Source organism: Solanum lycopersicum, chromosome 7 (genome assembly GCF_036512215.1).
Source record: "Solanum lycopersicum chromosome 7, SLM_r2.1".
NCBI lineage: Eukaryota > Viridiplantae > Streptophyta > Magnoliopsida > Solanales > Solanaceae > Solanum > Solanum lycopersicum.
Window position 1 is genome coordinate 43,847,553 of NC_090806.1, and position 7,500 is coordinate 43,855,052.

Consider the following 7,500-nt stretch of genomic DNA (forward strand, 5'->3'; position numbering starts at 1 on the left):
AGGTGTCACGAACCAACACATAGATTTAAGGGATCGGAGTGTCACTTACCGACACAAGAGGATTAATGAATATTGAGCGATCAGAGTGTCACGTACCGACACAAGAGAAATAAAGATAATGAATCTTGAAAGATGTTAATATACTCAATCTAATGAACATGATTCCCAAATGAGTATGGTATTGAGGCTTGAGTCCTCATGTGTGAACTTGACGGTAATTGTTAATGATATAGTATTTGTTGTTGCTACATGTTGAGTATCATAGTTGATTTTATGATATTACTTGGTATATATTGATTTCTATTTTGAGTTGGCCGATGATATCTACTCAGTACCCGTGTTTTGTACTGACCCCTACTTTTATGTTTTCTTCTTGTTTATTTGTGGAGTGCAGCAAACGTGCCATCATCTTCAACTCAACAGTAATTCAAGCCAGTCTTACTACATCGGAAATTCAGGGTGAGCTAATGCTTCTAGCTTTGACTGGATCTTCTTCTTCAAGTCTTGATGCCTTGAACTTCCGGCATGGACTAGCTTCTTATGTATTTTTAGCTTTTAGAATACTCTTAGTTTAGTCATTTGATCGTAGATGTTCTTGTGATGATGACTTCCAGATTTTGGGGAATAATAGATGTTGAATTTTAGAAGTTAATGAATTGGTCTTTATTTAATGAGTTTAAGTTTTCCGCATTACTTTCTGTTGATATTATATTGAAATGTTAAGGTTAGATTGGTTGGTTCGCTCACATAGGAGGGTAAGTGTGGGTGCCAGTCGCAACCCGGTTTGGGTCGTGACAAACTTGGTATCAGAGCATTAGGTTCGTTGGTCTCATCACACAAGAACGAGTCTAGTAGAGTCTTAAGGAACGGTAGGGGGACGCCTTTACTTTTCCTTGAGAGGCTATAAGACTTTAGGGAAATTCCATTCTTTCTTTCTTCTTTCGTGCTATTACTTGGGTCCAATTGGTATCTAGGTGATACAAATTGGTATCTGACCATCTTCACTCTGTTTCGCAGATGGTTAGAACTAGAGCAACGACTACGCCAACACCAACACCAGCACCAGCGGAATAGGGTGCGTCTGAGCCAGCCACTTGGGCTATGGCTCGAGGAAGAGCAACGGCAAGAGGCCGTGGTAGGGGTCGTGGGAGGACGTCCTCTAGAGGGAGAGGACGAGCACCTAGCCCATTTGATGCTAGGGCGGTGACTCCTCCACCGACTGAGGAAGTAATAAGAGAAGGGGAGGACGGGGAAAATGAACGAGTGCAAAATGAGGAATTGCCACCCCAACCTACCCCAGAGATGATCAATCAGGTTCTCGCTTATCTTAGTGGGTTGTCTGATCAGGGTCAGGCACCTCTTGTGTTTTCTGCACCAACACCTCCGGTTTCAGAGGTACAACATGCAGCCACTATGGCTCCTCGTATGGATGCTTCATTAGATATAGGCATGTTTCCACGTCTGACTACTGGGCCTATAATGACAAATGATCAGCATGAACTTTTCAGTAAGTTCTTGAAATTGAAACCTCCAGTCTTCAAGGGTTCGGAATCTGAGGATGCTTACGATTTTCTGGTTGACTGTCATGAGCTACTACACAAGATGGGTATAGTAGAACGGTTTGGTGTTGAGTTCGTGAGTTATCAGTTTCAAGGGAACGCCAAAATGTGGTGGCGGTCACATATTGAGTGTCAATCAACAGAGGCACCACCTATGACTTGGGCCTCATTCTCTAGCTTGTTTATGGAGAAGTATATCCCTCGGACATTGAGGGATAGGAAAAGGGGTGAGTTCTTGAGCCTAGAGCAAGGCAGGATGTCGGTCAATGCATATGAGGCTAAGTTTCGTGCACTATCCAGATATGCCACCCAACTATGTTTCAGTCCACAAGCGCGGATTCGCTATTTTGTGAAGGGGTTGAGATCAGAGTTGCGGATTTCAGCCTTATAGGTAGCGGCTACAGCGAAATCTTTCCAAGAGGTGGTAGACTTCGTGATAGAGGTGGAAGGAGTGAAGCCAGATGACTTCACCATGACATCGACATCAAAAAGGTTTCAAAAGGGAGGTGAGTTTAATGGTTCTAACTCTAGAGGACAAGGTTCCGGAGGTTACTCAGTCCGACCAATTCAGTCTTCACTACAGACTGTAGTTGGGGGACCACCTCAGACCGGTCAACACTTCTCCGAGGGGCCTATGCTTGACTCCAGAGAGTGTTATGGATGTGGGGAGATTGGACATATTAGGAAAAATTGTCCCAGACAAAGTTATAGACCCCCAATAGCTAGAGGTAGAGGTTGTCATGGTAGAGGCTGTTATTCTGGAGGACGTGGTGGTCGAGGTAATGGTGGTCACCAAAATGGCAGAGGTAATAGGAAAACTGGGGCCACTACATCACAACATGGTAGGGGCAACGGACAGACGAACGATAGGGCCCATTGTTACGCTTTCCCTGGGCGGTCTGAAGCGGAGGCATCTGATGCTGTCATCACAGGTAATCTTCTGGTTTGTAATTGCATGGCTTCTTTATTGTTTGATCCTGGATCCACATTTTCTTATGTATCTTCCTCATTTGCTAATGGTCTAAATTTACATTGTGAATTACTTGATATGCCTATTCGTGTTTCTACTTCGGTGGGTGAGTCTGTGGTAGTTGAAAAGGTGTATAGGTCTTGTTTGGTGAACTTTGTGGGGAACAACACTTATGTAGATTTGGTTATCTTAGAAATGGATGATTTTGATGTAATTCTGGGTATGACTTGGATTTCTCCGCAATTTGCGATTTTGGATTGTAATGCTAAAACGGTGACGTTAGCCAAGCCTGGGACAGATCCGTTAGTTTGGGAGGGTAACTACACTTCTACTCTGGTGCGTATCATCTCCCTTCTTCGTGCTAAGAAAATGGTTAGTAAAGGGTGTTTAGCTTTCTTGGCACATCTCAAGGATGACACTACCCAAGTACCTTCGATTAAGTCGGTTTCGGTGGTCCGTGAGTTTCTGGATGTGTTCCCTGCAGATCTTCCTAGTATGCCACCAGATAGGGATATTGACTTCTGTATTGATCTTGAACCAGGTACTCGCCCCATTTCTATACCCCCTTATAGAATGGCTCCCGCGGAGTTAAGAGAGTTAAAAGCACAACTTCAAGAGTTGTTGTGCAAAGGCTTCATTAGACCAAGTGCATCTCCTTGGGGTGCTCCTGTTTTGTTTGTAAAGAAGAAGGATGGGAGTTTTCGAATGTGTATAGACTACAGACAACTAAACAAGGTAACCATAAAGAACAAGTATCCTCTTCCTCGCATTGATGACTTGTTCGATCAGTTACAAGGTACTTGTGTCTTCTCTAAGATTGACTTGAGATCTGTTTATCATCAATTGAAAATACGGGCAACGGATGTGCCAAAGACTGCTTTTCGAACGAGGTGTGGGCATTACGAATTTGTAGTGATGTCTTTTGGTCTTACGAATGCCCCTGCTGCGTTCATGAGCTTGATGAACGGGATTTTTAAGCCATATTTGGACCTCTTCGTGATCGTATTTATTGATGATATACTGATATACTCAAAGAGCAAGAAGGAACATGAGGAGAATTTGAGAATGGTGTTAGAGTTATTGAGGAAGAAGAAGCTTTATGCCAAATTCTCCAAGTGTGAGTTTTGGCTAGATTCAGTGTCCTTCTTGGGACACGTGGTCTCTAAGGAGGGAGTGATGGTGGATCCATCTAAGATTGAGACAGTAAAGAATTGGGTAAGACCTACTAATGTGTCAGAAATACGGAGCTTTGTTGGGTTAGCTAGCTACTACCGCCGATTTGTTAAGGGATTCTCTGCTATTGCTTCCCAACTGACGAACTTGACTAAGCAAAATGTTCCATTTGTATGGTCGGATGAGTGTGAAGAAAGCTTTCAGAAGCTCAAGACTTTGTTGACTACCGCACCCATTCTCACCTTGCCAGTGGAAGGTAAGAATTTCATTGTCTATTGTGATGCATCCTATTCGGGTTTGGGTGCAGTGCTAATGCAAGAGAAGAATGTGATTGCTTATGCTTCAAGACAATTAAAAGTGCATGAACGTAACTATCCCACTCATGATTTGGAATTGGCCGCGGTAGTGTTTGCATTAAAACAATGGAGACACTATTTATATGGGGTTAAGTATGAGATCTATTCGGATCATCGTAGCCTACAGTATGTCTTTACTCAGAAAGATTTGAACTTGAGACAGAGGAGATGGATGGAACTACTGAAGGACTACGACATCACTATTTTGTATCATCCGGGGAAGGCGAATGTTGTAGCGGATGCTTTAAGTAGAAAGGCGGGAAGCATGGGAAGTCTAGCTCACTTGCAAGCTTCTAGACGCCCATTGGCTAGAGAAGTCAGATTCTGGCTAACGACCTTATGAGATTAGAAGTAAATGAGAAGGGAGGATTTTTAGCTTGTGTGGAGGCAAGATCTTCCTTCCTTGACAAGATTAAGGGAAAGCAGTTTAATGATGAAAAATTGATCCGGATCCGAGATAAAGTTTTGCGAGGAGAGGCTAAGGAAGCACAAATCGATGAGGAAGGTGTTTTGAGGATTAAGGGAAGGGTATGTGTACCCCGCGTCGATGATTTGATCAACACCATTCTGACAGAGGCTCATAGTTCAAGGTATTCAATACATCCGGGTGCAACCAAGATGTACCGTGACCTAAAGCAACACTTTTGGTGGAGTAGAATGAAGCGTGATATTATAGATTTTATTGCCAAATGTCCAAACTGTCAACAAGTAAAGTATGAACACCAAAGGCCCGGAGGAACACTTCAGAGGATGCCCATTCCGGAATGGAAATGGGAGATAATCGCAATGGACTTCATGGTTGGTCTTCCAAAGACGATGGGTAAGTACGACTCTATTTGGGTGATTGTTGATAGGTTAACTAAGTCTGCTTATTTTATTCCGGTTAAGGTGACTTACAATGCCGAGAAGTTAGCCAAGATCTATATCTCAGAAATCGTTCGGTTGCATGGGGTTCCACTATCCATCATATCAGATAGAGGTACGCAGTTTACTTCTAAGTTTTGGAAAACATTGCATGCGGAATTGGGTACTAGGTTGGACCTTAGTACTGCGTTCCATCCTCAGACCGATGGTTAGTCTGAGCGAACAATTCAAGTGTTGGAGGATATGCTTCGTGCGTGTGTGATAGAATTTGGTGGCCATTGGGATAGCTTCTTACCCTTAGCGGAATTTTCATACAATAATAGCTATCACTCGAGCATTGATATGGCTCCATTTGAAGCATTGTATGGTAGGAGATGTAGGTCCCCCATTGGTTGGTTTGATGCGTTTGAGGTTAGACCTTGGGGTACGGATCTCTTGAGGGATTCGATGGAGAAGGTGAAATCTATTCAAGAAAAGCTTCTAGCGGCGCAAAGTAGACGAAAAGAATATGCAGATTGAAAGGTTAGAGACTTAGAGTTCATGGAGGGAGAACAAGTCTTGCTGAAGGTTTCGCCCATGAAAGGGGTGATGCGGTTTGGAAAAAGGGGTAAGCTAAGTCCAAGGTATATTGGACCATTTGAAGTACTCAAGCGAGTAGGGGAGGTGGCTTATGAGTTAGCCTTGCCTCCAGGGCTGTCCGGGGTACATCCGGTATTCCATGTGTCGATGTTGAAAAGATACCATGGGGATGGAAACTATATTATCCGTTGGGATTCAGTTTTGCTTGATGAGAATTTGTCCTATGAGGAGGAGCCTGTTGCTATTCTAGATAGAGAAATTCGCAAGTTGAGATCAAGGGAGATTGCATCCATCAAAGTTCAATGGAAGAATCGACCCGTTGAAGAAGCCACTTGGGAGAAGGAGGTTGATATGCGAGAAAGATATCCACACCTGTTCACAGATTCAGGTACTCCTTTTCGCTCTTATTCTCCTTCTGGTGATCGTTCGGGGACGAACGATGGGTAAATTGGTATCTAATGTAACGACCTGTTTAGTCGTTTTGAGCAGCAGATTTTATTTCTGGAAAAACAGGCTGAGACGACGGAACGTCATGGGCACGACGGACCGTCGAAGGTGTCTCGTTTCAAAACACTTAGAAAAACTGAAAATTGGGTACTGAAAATTGACTCTCTGAACTTCGTAACGAAATGGCAGGACGGACCGTCACAGACCCTTGGTGGAAATTTGGGTCTCTGAACTTTGCGACGACCTGCAAAACGGACCGTCGCAGGCACGACGGCCCGTCACAGGTTGCGCAATCCCAGTCCGGGTCGGATTTCTTTATACGTTTTAAGGGACGTTTTTGACTATTCCTGCTTTAATTATAAGGTTAGTGGGTTAATGTTAATAAGTCTAATTACTTGGGGGTTAAAAGAGGTAACCTTAAGTTAATTAGTGAGTTATTATTGCCATCTTTTACACTTGATTATATGTTAATTAGGGTAAAAGAAAGAGGGTTTGAATAAGAAAAATAGAAAGAACAAAGAGAAAACAGAAAAAGAAAGAGAAAACGAAGAGGATAGCAAGGATTTTGAGAAGATAGCTTGTTGATCGCAATTCTTCGGTGGAGGTAGGTTATGGTTTTCATGATTTCATAGTAAATTCTTAATAGAGAATGATATGTATTGATAGTATTGTAAACCCTGCTATGTGCTTAATTGTATGCATGCATGAACGTGATTATATAATTGTGATTATATTAAGCATGATGAAGTTATTGAATCCCAAATCTTGATAAAAACCTAATCTCTTTTTAATGATGATGCCTTGGTAAGGGAGAAGGCTTGATGAACTAAAATAATGAGATTGATGATGCCTTGGTAAGAAAGAAGGCTTGATGAACTGATGGAAGGAGATTAGGGGATCGGGTGTCACGAACCGACACGTAGAATTAGGGGATCGGGTGTCACGAACCGACACGTAGCATTAGGGGATCGGGTGTCACGAACCGATACGTAGAATTAGGGGATCGGGTGTCACGAACCGACACGTAGTATTAGGGGATCTGGTGTCACGAACCGACACGTAGTATTAGGGGATCGGGTGTCACGAACCGACACGTAGTATTAGGGGATCGGGTGTCACGAACCGACACGTAGATTTAGGGGATCGGGTGTCACGAACCGACACATAGATTTAGGGGATCAGGTGTCACGAACCAACACATAGATTTAGGGGATCGGAGTGTCACGTACCGACACAAGAGGATTAATGAATATTGAGGGAGCGGAGTGTCACGTACCGACACAAGAGAAATAAAGATAATGAATCTTGAAAGATGTTAATATACTCAATCTAATGAACATGATTCCCAAATGAGTATGGTATTGAGGCTTGAGTCCTCATGTGTGAACTTGACGGTAATTGTTAATGATATAGTATTTGTTGTTGCTACATGTTGAGTATCATAGTTGATTTTATGATATTACTTGGTATATATTGATTTCTATTTTGAGTTGGCCGATGATATCTACTCAGTACCCGTGTTTTGTATTGACCCCTACTTTTATGTTTTCTT